This window comes from Macrobrachium nipponense, chromosome 2 (assembly GCF_015104395.2).
Source record: "Macrobrachium nipponense isolate FS-2020 chromosome 2, ASM1510439v2, whole genome shotgun sequence".
NCBI classification, from domain to species: Eukaryota; Metazoa; Arthropoda; class Malacostraca; order Decapoda; family Palaemonidae; genus Macrobrachium; species Macrobrachium nipponense.
In genome coordinates, this window is record NC_087201.1 from 160,554,451 (window position 1) to 160,568,505 (window position 14,055).

General features: G+C 37.5%; 1 protein-coding gene across 2 annotated transcripts in view; it reads left to right on the plus strand.

The window, feature by feature from the left end:
• The first annotated feature begins 5,751 nt into the window (after positions 1 to 5,751).
• The window catches only part of LOC135221555 (uncharacterized), a 64,806-nt gene continuing 56,502 nt past the window's right edge, over positions 5,752 to 14,055 (plus strand). For both annotated transcript variants that reach the window (XM_064259257.1, XM_064259258.1), the window contains exon 1: positions 5,752 to 5,874. The gene's annotated coding sequence lies outside the window, so the exon portion shown is untranslated. The remainder of the gene's footprint in view (positions 5,875 to 14,055) is intronic.

A 14,055-nucleotide genomic window follows, 5' to 3' on the forward strand; every position in this document is an offset into this window, starting at 1 on the left:
GTCATGCAACACGAGTTTACAAAAGTAAACAGTAACTATGTTGCATACACAGCATCTTTCATATTCTAGTGGTATACAGCCTGGTGTAGGTACAGTAGGTCTAGAGTTCCGTTAAAGCAGAATAAGCCCTTAAACCTACGGTTCTGCACACAAGTAAGAATACAAAATTCATATCTTTTCTACAAAACAACATTTCTTTATTTTAAAACAAGGAAAATTTGGATATTATTGGAAAGGTACTGGTCAAACCTTATTTTTTTGTGCCCGGACAAATAACAATGGTAATTTAAACAACAGTAATACTAAATAACCAACAGATATAGCATACAAACACAATACGTAAATACATAATATACTCACACATTAGTATTATATATATATATATATATATATATATATATATATATATATATATATATATATATATATATATATATTTGGTGTGTGTGCGTAGTACTATTGTTTAAATTACATTGCTATTTTCCATACATAAATTAAAATAAAAGTCTATGACAATATATTCAATAATATTTCAGCATTCCATGTATACACTAAAAATTTTGTGTACAAGAGTTGAAAAGTGTACATTTCAATTACTTGGCTGCAGGACCGTGGTATAAGTGCTTATTCTGCATTAACTAAACTACCGATATGCCATTCGACTATGCAGATGCAACATATATATATATCTATATATATATATATATATATATATATATATATATATATATATATATATATATATCCTTCAATAATTTTCCAACCAATTTATCACAAGCCTAATTTCGCTCTCCTACGACGTTCAATAGACTCCTCCCAGAACTCTGCGGACGTAGCTGCCATGTTGCCGCTTCAGCGTCTCGTTGAAACTGAAGTAAATCTTCAGATCACGCCATAGACGTGGTGGTTTCCTGCCACCTGAACTGAATCGGATGCCAGGAACCTGGCAACGGCAGGTTGCGAGTTGGTCGGAGAGGCCGACGGACTCCGCCCACTTTCGGTCGGACGATCACCCCATAGACGATGAGATTTACTTCCGATTCAGATAACCGGATCCGGCGATCGTAACGTCTATGGGACCCTTTACTCTTCTGACGTCACAGTATTAGCTCCGCCCCCCCTGCCGAGTTGAGCAGACCCTATATACTTTGACTCTGATTCAGACAGTATGAACGATCTCCGCACAGATTTCAGTCTCAACAAAGATTTTGTCTTGAGAATACGTGGCACCATCTCTACGTAGAAGAGACGCGCGCGATAGGTTATATCGGCAGACAAACCCGTACATTGAACGACCTGTGTACGACAGACTTCAGTCGCAAGCCAGCAGCAACCTGGTCGTGATAGATTCCCGCTGAGATCGTTCAGACACGAAGCTCCGCCCACTTTTGCATTCGGACAAGCCCATACACAGTGTTTTTGCGGGTCGTTTCTATGTAGGACTAATATTTCTTTTGGGGTTCGGGGTTCATCGGGTATACTAATTCTCCAACAAGTGTAAACAAAACAGAATAGGATACAATATAGAATTTAGGCCAAAGGCCAAGCGCTGGGATCTGTGACGTCATTCAGCGCTGAAAGGGGAACTGAAAGTATGAAGGTTTGAAAGGTGTAACAGGAGGAAAACCTCAAAGCAGTTGCACTATGAAGCAATTTATAGATGAGGTCTGACGAAAGAGAATACGAACGGAGATACAGTGAAAGGAATGAAGGGGTTGAAGCTAGGGGCCGGAGGGATGCTGCAAAGACCCTTAACGAATGCCTAAAGTGCACTGCATGAGGTGTACTGACGGCACTACCATCCAAAGGGGACATGAGCAATAATGAACAAAAGCAATTCTAGGTCTAGGGGATTCTGCCCTATGGAAGTTTCCCTAATCATACTATAATGGGCATAATGTCTGTCTGTCTGTCATTCAATCACGGCCAAACGGCTGGTCAGAAGGGCATGAAACTTGGCAGGGTTATGGTGGGGACCCTTAAGATAGTTTGTAATGGGGTTTCATCCAACCTACCCCCCTCCTTTGTAGGAGGTGGGGGTGAGAAGGGATTCCCTGAAACGGAGCTGTTTCTGGCCGTGAAACGAGGCTGGTTATTCCCGTAGACTTAGTTACTTTATGATTTTTCATACATAATTTCTGTACAACTTCCCCGGAGAAAATTATCATCAATATCCGCAAGATTTTTTGAATAACTTAAATCCATCGGGACTGCCACTGCACAAAATAACGTTGAAGAAGTACTGCCCGGTAATGTTGCTCCGGAATTTCAATCCTGCCAATGGACATTGCAACGGACTGAGGTACACCGTTATGGAGCTAAACTCCCACATCATCGAAGCAGTGATAGCAACGGGCCCTCACACCGGCAAACGTCTGTTCATCCCCCGGATTCCTCTGATGCCTTCGGACAACCAGTTTCCGTTCCAGTTACGGCGCAGTCAGTTTCCCATCAACCTGGCCTTCTCATTCACTGCAAACAAGTCGCAGGGCCAGACTTTGGATCGTGTTGGTGTGTTTCTGCCGTCACCCATGTCCACGCATGGCCAACTGTATGTGGCGATGAGCAGAGTAACTGACTCTGCCAACTTGAAATTAAGTTGTGGAAAAACTGATAATATTGTGTACAAAGAGGTTCTGTAGTAGGTATGTATAAAAATCGCCCTTATTTTAATATTGCTGAACAAATAGTACATATAAATTTTTCACTTCTGCACCCGTATTTTATCACCCATCGTAGATGGGTCAGTTTGCTAATAATAATAATAATAATAATAATAATAATAATAATAATAATAATAATAATAATAATAATGGACTACATAACACGTGGGCAGCAAAAATCCCCCCTCCCAAAAAAAAAAGTGTGTGATGGTCACCTTTCCCAAGCATATGTGACTAACACCAAAGTGACAAGGACTGTTGATATGACAATGCCATTAAAAATATCGAGACGATTCAGGTAGACTCAGAAAACAATACTGATTCCCGTTCGAAATGTCGCCTATATAAAGGTGAAAATTATAAAAGACAAAAACAACCAATGACGGAAGACGAAACACTGAGGGACTATGATCGGTAAAATAGTGGAAAAGTGTGAGATATGCGGTACTTCTTTCTCTCTCTCTTTTATTTAAAAAAAAATACACTTTAAAGGTCATTTTACAATACAATACATATACAGTGTATGTAATTTATGTACAGAATAAATAGTTATAGTTTTTATACATCAATACGCCTGAATTTACATACACCCATACTCGGCAATATGGAACAGATAACGGAGCTCTACTGGATGCAACCGCCTTTGTGCATTGCGTAAACCTCCTCACTGAACAGGCAACCATGGCGGCGCGTGTCTTTGAAAATTTCAAGCCACCATTCATTCCCCACAAAATAACGAAATATTCATTGATGCTAAACCTTGCGTAGATGCTGCATACTAAGCAATCATTCAGAACTCCGATGGAGCAATGCTTTGCTCGTGAAAACGAACAACGGAACCCTGGACTAGACGCATATTCTCCACGCGTTCCAATTTCGTCAAGTGTTTGACGATAACTCCTCTCAAAAGGAAGCTTATTATCACTTCTGTATACTGGTGGACCAGACGAGGAAGCGACCCAGTGACTGACGTGGCATACGAATCACGCCCTCTAAAAGTAGCATCGGTATGATTCAGTCAGTAACGAAACCCTCTCTGGAAGTGGAGCCACTGGCGATGATCACAGGGAACGATACACTACTTTAAAAATGAATTTCATAATTACCATTTCCTTTGCAATACAAATTCGCTGATGGTATACCATTTATAATATATGAAATATCGTTGTATTAATTTATTGGCTTCACCATACAATAAATGGCTAGCACTTAATTAGCCTATTTGCTTAATAAATCTTACTGCTTTATAAATGTGATCTTATCATCTTCTGCAACTAGTTACTTTTCTTCTATAAATACCTCCATATCGTACTGCCATCTACAGGTTGATATAGAGACCCTATGCTCAAACTCTGAGAGTAATCATGGCTATATATTCCAGTGAAGATATTAATGTTTATCATGACTTAAAATTAAGTATAATTGTTTATGTCAGGTTGGGGAACAAATACATGCGAGTATGTATGTATGTAGTATGTGTGTGTCTCCGTCTGTATATATATATATATATATATATATATATATATATATATATATATATATATATATATATATATCTTACAAGTGTGTAACGTTAGTGAAATCACATATTGTGTCTTGCTTGGAGACAGGCTGTAAGGGCAGTTTACTTGAGTGAAGGAATTTGGGTACGTAAGCGTTTAACCGAGAGATCGCTTGTCTTGTAGTCAAGTACGGATGTTACAGGCCTAATAGTCCAAGGCACTTGCGAAAGCCACATTCCTTTTGGTGAGATCAAAGAGGTCAGGTGGCACACGTCAGGTGTCGGGAGAGAAAGCCCCCATCGTAAAGGTATGACACATATTTTGTAAGACTTGGAAAACCGTTACCTTGGAAAAGAGAGAGAAGTGTGAAATACCTTCGTTTACGCAAATGCTTTGAAGAGAGTGATGTGTGAAGTGTATCTCTTATCCCTTATTATCATTATTACAGATGGGTTATATTCCATGGTACTAGAGATGGGAATCTCTAACCTGACAAATACGATGAACTTATTGACATTTTGGGTCTGGGAGAGAATTCTTAGTCAGGAGGGTAGAATGTTAACTTACTAGTTTTCTTTATGGGCAGATTTAGGTTTCTTGTCATTATGACTTGTTAATCATTTTGTTCTACTTTATATTCAACTGCTTTGGGTAATAAATAGTATATTTTTATAATTACGAGATCTTAATAGCCTAACGACATGGTTGCAGACAGAGGGCACCATTGGCAACAGGTAAGGGTTTCCAATTTGTGTAGTTTAATAAAAGGGGGTAAGATATATATATATATATATATATATATATATATATATATATATATATATATATATATATATATATATATATATATGGTAATTCTAAGCCCTCATTCCGCGGTAAAGTAGACTATGGCAGTTGGCGTTTTTTTACGTTATTTTACTTACTGAACAAAAATTTAAATAATATTTATTCGGACGACTGTAATAAACCCCAGGGGCCAGTACTAAACACGGCGAAATACATTGGACGCCCCCAATCTCTAGTGGAAGTCGTATCCGCGGTTACGTTCCTTGCAGTCCCTGCGGAACTATTCTTTAGAATTACCCTGCAAGAAACGTAATCGCAAGTACGACATCCACTAGGGATTGGGGCGTCCAATGTATTTCGCAGTGTTTGTATATATATATATATATATATATATATATATATATATATATATAATATATATATACACGTAAAATCATGCGCCGTTTTTTGTATTAGCTTAACTTTCTGTGCGCTACCTTCCAGCCAAGGCTGCTTAAATAAGAAAGAACTGACAAAAAACAAAAATAATAAACTTAAAATAAGACTATTTACCATTCATTCATCTCGCAAGCCTTGATACAATCCGTAGGAGGCATCTGAATTACTTATATAATTTTACCAAAAAGTACACTCGGCGGGGGACGAATTCGCACCTAAAGAAAACGGGACTTGACCGAGACTAACGAAGGGGATACTACAGAATAAAGAGGCGGGGGGAACTTGACTCCCACACGCTTGGCACAAAAGAAACGGCGCATGCGTCGTCTTTCCCGATAAAAAGTGTCGTGCCCTTAGTTAGCGGCCATTCCGATCCCGACCTCGGTGAAAAGCGCAAGGACTACCTACCTACTCCCGTACCTTTTTCAGGGCCAGCACGAGAGAGAGAGATACACTATTACGTGAAGTACGACTGGTTATATTCGGTAAGTAAACCGACGTGTACTGTACAATAAACCTTTGCATTTTTAGCACTGCCATTTAAGATTCATTACAATGTTGTAATAGTTATTTTTTTATATTTTAGGCGAATATTTAAGAACTCCATACGCGTTAAGTGTTAAACTTCTGGAGAGAGAGAGAGAGAGAGAGATTTGATGGTAACTCATCGTTTTTACCTACTAAAAGCTTGAAGGAAAAAGAGTGGAGCTAAAATAAGAATGAAAAAAATATTTTTATTTGAATGAGTTTCAAAACAAACCTACGATGACCTAGAGTCCACAGAAGTTGGGGGGGGGGGGGGGGGGGGGGGGTCGAGTTTTTGTGTGCTACAGTAGATTCACATCAACCAACCATGCATCTGATGTCTAGGGCAGTCCCTTACGAGGCTCATGATTGGCTGTTGATAAGTCAATCACAGGATTAGAAACTCCCAGTCTCTCTCTCGAGAATTCACTTACGCAGGATATATGATCCAACTCTCCTGAGGGATGCTTTTAAAAACGTATCCCTCAGGAGAGGTGGAACATACATACTGCCAATGTGAACTCTTGAGAGAGAGACTGAGAGTTTCCAGCCCTGTGACTGGCTTAGCAACAGCCAATCAGGAGCGTCGTAAGGGACTGGGCTAGACATCAGATGCACGGTTGATGTGAATCTACTATAGTAACATTATTAGTGGCATACTGGTTCCATGAAAAAGGAAGTGTCACACTTACTCTAACCAAAATGAAAATTAGGATCTGTGGACGTTGCAAACATGCAATCATTTCTTTGAACGACTTACTTCGAGAAAACGGAATTCTCTGAGCACTTACGTATTTCCAGAATCATCTGATGTTGGACGTTTTACGAGATGTCACCGTAAAATACGCCAACATTTTTAACATCGTAGATATACATGCATACATCTATACAAGTATATGTGCATGTATATATACACGTATATGTATGTATGGATATATGTATACATAATAGTCTATATTTATGGAACCATAAGTATACGCCTTTTATAATGATGTCATGACACGTTCAGGAGAAATGACACGCGCAGAATAGATTCGGGAGACGATACATTGAAATTCCTCCCACGTATAAAAAGGTGTCTCAAATGATTGCAATTCTCGCTTGATCAAGACTACACATCTCTCCATGCAACATTGTTTATTCGCTTGCGAAAGAATGCTTTGATCACCACCGCAGAAGTTTGAGCACCGTTACAAATTCGTAAGTTAATGGCTATTCTTAGTACCGTGTACTGTTCTATCAAGTGCTTCCGTCACTCGATGCACTAATCTGCAATAAACACATTAAATGATGCAAAGAAATATACGAGAGCATTTCACGTGGAATGACGGATGTAACTGTCTCTAATCTTACTCTTCGAAAGTGACTATAAGCACAGCAATTTGATTAACAAGTTACAGACTTACACTGCATTTAAATAACTGACAAAAGTCATCTCACAGCTACTGGACCTCCAGCTTACTCGGTGCGCGTGCAGGATTTTCCACTGACGCTTAATTTGCAAACGCTATATTCCTACCTTAACGTGGAGCGGTCTTCTTAATTATTGCTCATACTTATACTAATAACAAGGATCAAATAAAAAGGACACAAATTAAATACGTTCATTTACTCTAAGTTATGAGTGGAAACACAAAATGATCGAACAGAAACATATCCTAAATTCATTACACCAAATAAATTAAAACGTGCTAAAATCTACGGTCAAATAGTCTCGTTTCGCCAACGAAAATTAAATTAAAATACAATATTGTACTTTCATTAGCAATCATTTTTATAATTCCTGTGTCTATAACTCTGCGCGAGACATATTTCAGACCATTTTAGGCTTTTCCATAGGGCTTTCCTATCTCCCCAACAATAACAACAAAGTAGTTTGTAGGCTTACTCCCTGAGTAATCACATTGGAATACGTTCCAGCCCAAAATACAGTGATGTCGGGACGTGACTCAATTAAAATCACCCTTTACTTAAGACCCCTCTTCTAGTGTCCTTACACCTGGGCATTGGTGTCTGTATCAAGTAAGTAGAATTAGAAATTAATCTACCGATGTGTGCCAGATGCCTGATGGTTTGGGAACCTGGGGGGATGAAGGGTAGGGTGTCTCATGGGAGCCTGCATTTTATTTCAACTTCTCGGGTTGCTCCAAACCGACTCTACACTTCAGTGGTCTCTAGACGCAAAAGGTAAAACTAGGCCTATCCTGGAATACCACACAGCAGGGCTGGGGACTTTTGGTTGACTGATCAGAAGGGACAGCAGAGAGCAAGTCTGCACCTAAACAAGTTGGTTTATAGTTATGAGGGTTTTTCACAGCTCCCAACCCACGAATTTTGCCTTAGGAATCCTCGGTTTATGTGGAATAGAGGGTGTTCTTCATCTAGATTGGCCATCCCTGGAATTAAGTCCACTCCTCCAGAGTAGGTCTAGTGCTACAAGCTGGAAGAGTTCCTCCCACGCTAAGGTTAATGGGAGGAGGTTGCGGGGGGGCGTCCTTCAGTTGCTCTTTTACTGGGAGAGGAACTTCTGCGAAGGGTTAAAATTTGACCTTAATAAATGTTGCTTGAAAAGCAACTGTTTCCTGACTGCTACCAGGCCACTGCATCCCAGAACATCTAGATTCTAGAAGGTCAAAAAGGAGCAATGAGCCTGAAAAAGAGGACGAGCTCGCGACCAGGATAATAATCCTACGAACATCTTTCCAGTTCCAACTTCCTCTGAATAGTGGTTCTGAAGTCGACAACTGTCAAAGAATAGTGAAACGTAGTAAAATGAAATGTAAAATGGGAGCGCATGAAAGCATCAATACTATTTCATGGCTTGAAAAAGAAACCCACAAAATTACCGTGTATAATGTGTTTACTTATAAGTATTTACATTGTATTTTACTCAACACTCGAGTACTTTCAGGCCCTATCTGTGGCCCTTTTTCAAGAGATATGCACTAGGTTGTCAGCCTGGGTCAAGGTCCAGCAGTCTTACATGCTGATGGATTTCTATCTATATGCAAAAAAAATCTTCTTTCCTTGAAAATGCGGGATGACCTCTTTTAAAAGCTAGGCATAAAATTTTCTTGAAAATATTCCCATTATGTTTTCCCACACACAAAATATTTGGAGCATCGTTCTCTCAACTAACCTAAGTTAGGGGCATGGCAAAAAAAAAAAAAAAAAAAAAAAAAAACGTTCTGGTCTAATGATAGTATTCATCTCGGGAATTTGCTAACGGTAGTAGCTTGTGACAGCATCCTCACCATTTTGCCTGATATGACAGCTACCAACCTGAAATCTTAAAATAATAATCATAATAAAAAAAGATCATGGAGTTTAGAACGTGCATGAATGTAGTATAGAAGGGAAGGAATATAGGACAGTTTTATCCGTACGGTATGGGAAATGGATATTTTGCCACAGGAGTGAATTAGTAAGGCAATGAGTTACTGTAAGTTGTAAGGTGGACATAAGTTGTTCAGTGGTTAAAAGTAATCTCATTCTAACATAGCGTGTGAGGTTCGAATACTGTCATAAGTGTCTCGGTTTCTACATTTGGGTTTGTAAGTATCAAGCAAGTGGGTCCTGGTCTAGAGGACAATCTCTTGAGACCTTTTGGTAGCGAACGTATCAATACAGTGGGAAAAAATCGAGAGAGAAGTTAAAAGACCATTATGGTTATCACAAAATATGATGGTATATATATATATAAAGTATAAAAAGACCATTAAAACACTCTGGTTTAACGCTAAGGACGATATTTTGGTGGACTAACTCCCACCCTTATCAAGTTAGTCCACCGAAATATAGAAATTAGCTTCAAACCAGTGTTATGGGCCTTTTATACTTAAGACGTATCCTGATTTAACAGAAAAATAAATTTTATATATATATATATATATATATATATATATATATATATATATATATATATATATATAATATATATATATATATATATAAGCTTTTCCAAGCAAGTCACACGGATATGATGACGCGAGGTCATTATACGTCACTCAAGATATCTGAATTCGTCTTGACGTTGAAATAGTCTATTTTACTAGTTTGTAGTGTGGATTTAATTATGCCGATCTTGTTAGCAATGTGGATGTATTCGCGAAGTTTTTTTTTCTTTTTTTAGTCGAGACTTAAAAAAAAATGTCAAAAACCCACTGATGGATTAAAATTAAAAATAAAAAAAGATCCAAAGACGAGATGATGAAAACCGAAAATAAATAGGTGGCACTCAAAAAAAAAAAAAAAAAAAAAAAAAAGAAAAAAAAAAAAAAAAAAAAAAAAAAAAAAAAAAAAAAAAAAAAAAAAAAAAAAAGGGGTGGCAGTGATACTTGATCGAATTTCGGAAACCTTGCTTCGATATTTCGATGCTGAAGTCAAGATATGAAATGTGAAGAAATTTCGCTGAGACTTCGTGTGGCGACTTAATGACTGTTTTCACATCAACTCAGAACTATTGGTGATTCATGAGACTAGCGAACAGAAAATGCAGAAACCTCTTTGATCCGATAGCCACCAACGCACGCACACACACGAACATACACACACACACACACATATGCATATATATGTATGTATGTATGTATGTATGTATGTATGTATGTATGTATGTATATATATATTATATATAAATATATTTTTATAAATATATATTATTATTATTATATATACATTATATATATACTATATATAGTAATAATATATATATATAATATAAAATATATATAGATATAAATAAATTATATATATATATATATATTATAATAACTATATATATATATATAAACATATAAAATATAAATTATTATATATATATATATATATATATAATATATATATATATATTAATATGTTTTTTTATTAAAATCAATATAAAAATACCACACAAAAAAAAATATAAAATATATATATATATATATAATAATATATGTATTATATATTATATAGATAACAACAAAAAAATAAATATACGTACATATATATACATATAAATAAAATCTATTTTACTACAGAACATAACTACAGCGTTCCTCACAGGACGAGTGGATTACGTACCCGCCTCTCTATCTGGCAGCCAGAGTCCGCCATACCCACTGCTGCCAATGCGGAACCTGAGGAATTTATTTCTGGCGACTTAAAAATTCATTTCTCGATGTGCTGTGGTTCGGATCCCACAATAAGCTGTAGGTCCCGTTGCTAAGTAACCTATCGGTTCCTAGCCACATAAAAAAAAAAAAATCTAATCCTTCGGGCCAGCCATAGGAGAGCTGTTAATCAGCTCAGTGATCTGGTTAAACTAAGGTGTGCTTAAGAACGCGAGTACAAAAAAAAGCATCTTGGTATCGGTACCTATTCTAAAATGTATACAATGAAAACGGATAGAATAATAATGTAAGTTATTTTGAGAGCTGGGACACATAAATCATCGTAAATTTCCTGATTTCATAAATTGATGGGGTAACCGCACAGTTTTTTTTTATAGATTTCCACGCGTATCAACTCTATAGGGATAGATAATAAAAATGAATAATGTTCATCTATTTATCACTCACTTTCTTCAGTCCAATCGAGTTTCCTGTACAGCGTACAAGCTGTATGGAACTTTCAGCACAGATTCATGAAAATCTCAGCCGCGGAGAATTAAGCGTACAGGCCCGGCGATGGCCTGTGTTGTTGGTACCCATAGCGCTGCCAGAAGTACAATTATGACTAACTTTGACCTTAAATAAGAGGAAAACTACTAAGGTTAGAGGGCTGCAATTTGGTATGTTTGATAATTGGAGGGTGGCTTATCTACGAGCCAATTTGCAGCCCTCTAGCCTCAGTAGTTTTTCAGACCTGAGGGCGGACAGGAAAAGTGCGGACGGAGAGACAAAGCCATCTCAATAGTTTTCTTTAACAGGACTCAAGACTGGGTGGGGGTGGGGGGAATACTTCACATATATAGGTGCATCTCACTCCTATGCATTCATGTCTCTTTTTTCACTATTCATAACACGAGGGATTTTAATGTATTCATACAAAACACACACATACATATCAAATATGTATATATGTTCCCAATAGTTGGTGATATGGTTCTACAATAAAGACTATAGTTACTGGGGAGTGGTGCGAGAGAATACAATGTATATAAAATGCATCAATACGGTCACTAGAGGTTAACTGCTGACCTACTTATCATGCAAGGCTGTATTGTCACCGGAATTGAGTAATCATGCAAAATTTCAATTCCATCGGACGAAAGGAACAGATCGAAAACTGAGCTGTAAGATTTGACCCAAACAGACTCAGAAGTTGAGTTAAATAACAGCATGTAAAAACATAAATAAAAAAAAAAATACTTCTATCGCCAAGTTTCTAATCAGGTCCAATCCAGTCTAAATCATACACCAGATCTTACATTTATCAGCTTTACAGATAATGGGACTACTGTATTATCATCAGTTACTGCTGCAGTCTGGGGTCCGCGGTGAGAGGTTGAAACCAACATTCTTAGGAAGCTTGTATTTCGAGTCAATGGCCTCCTTTGGTGTGTTTGTTCCACGTGAATAGGTTTCATTGACATGAAACATAGCCTTGAGTCTAAAAGAGCGATCGGGTTTTGAAGGATATTGACTCCCAGGGATGTTTCGTCATTCCTCAACATCTCCGAAAATAGAGAGATCCTTTTGAACAATGGCAAGATAACTGAATAACGTCAGTCAGTGCTGAAAGCAAAAGAGACACTAACGAAGTTCACAGCACATTACAAAAGGAAAACGAGTTAACACAATCACATTCAACTGTATCAATACAGACCTACCCAAAACATTCCTCCTTGATCATAAGGTTTTTCAGCTAAAGATTTAAAGAAAGAATGAGAGCCGTGAATAAAACCTAAGACCTTCGCCATATGTGATACACAATATCATAATCGCTGTAGCACAGTAGTACAGTGTAGCTACTCCTGCAATAAGTGTCTAATGTTGTACAGTGTAGTTACTCTTAAGACATGAGTCTAATGTCGTACAGTGTAGCTACTCTTACGATATGAGTCTAAAGTAGTACAGTGTAGCTACTCTTGTGATATAAGTCTAATGTAATTGTAATACAGTTTAACTACTCTTCCAATGAGTCTAATGTGATATAAGTCTAATGTAATTGTAATACAGTTCAACTACTCTTGCAATGAGTCTAATGTAGTTCAATGTAGCTACTCCTGCGATAAGTGTCTAATGTAGCAGTGTAGTTACTCTTAAGATATGAGTCTAATGAAGTTCATTGTAGCTACTTTTGCGATATGAGTCTACTGTACTACTTGTAGTACAGTGTAGCTAATCTTGCAATAAGTGTCTAATGTTGTTCAGTGTAGTTACTCTTAAGATACGAGTCTAATGTAGTACAGTGTAGCTACTCTTACGATATGAGTCTAATGTACTACACTGTAGCTACTCTTGCAATGAGTCTAATGTAGTTTATTGTAGCTACTCTTGCGATATGAGTCTCTTGCAGTACACTGTAGCTACTCTTGCGATATGAGTCTAATGTAGTTCATTGTAGATACTCCTGCGATAAGTGTTTAATGTAGCAGTGTAGTACTCTTAAGATATGAGATCAATGTAGTTCATTGTAGCTACTTTTGCGATATAAGTCTAAAATAATTGCGATATAAGTCTAATGTACTTGTAGTACGGTGTAGCTACTCTTGCCGAATATAATGTAGTACAGTGTAGCTACTCTTGCGATATGAGCCTAATGCAGTAGTGCAGTTACTCTTGCGTTTTGAGTCTAATGTCGGGCAGTGTAGACTACTCTTGCGATATGAGTCTAATGGTCAGTTATATATCGCCTGAAACCGCAGAAGATCAGAAACCTTATCAGTGTTTATCGATCATTCGCTCGGCGGTTCAAGGGCGGCGCTGCTTTGCCTGTGAATAAATCTCGGGACGAAAAAAAAAACAAAAGGTTGTGGACATCGTAGAATTGTGTACTACAATTTTTTTTAATTTTCGTGTCAGAAGTTGTTGCTCGATGTACAGCAGGTAACCAAACACCTATTGGAGAATATATACTGAAAGTCTTCAATTCCTAAAAGTGTTTCCTTTCACGATATTTATTATCTTTTTTTTTACACATTGTTTTCACGCCCATCG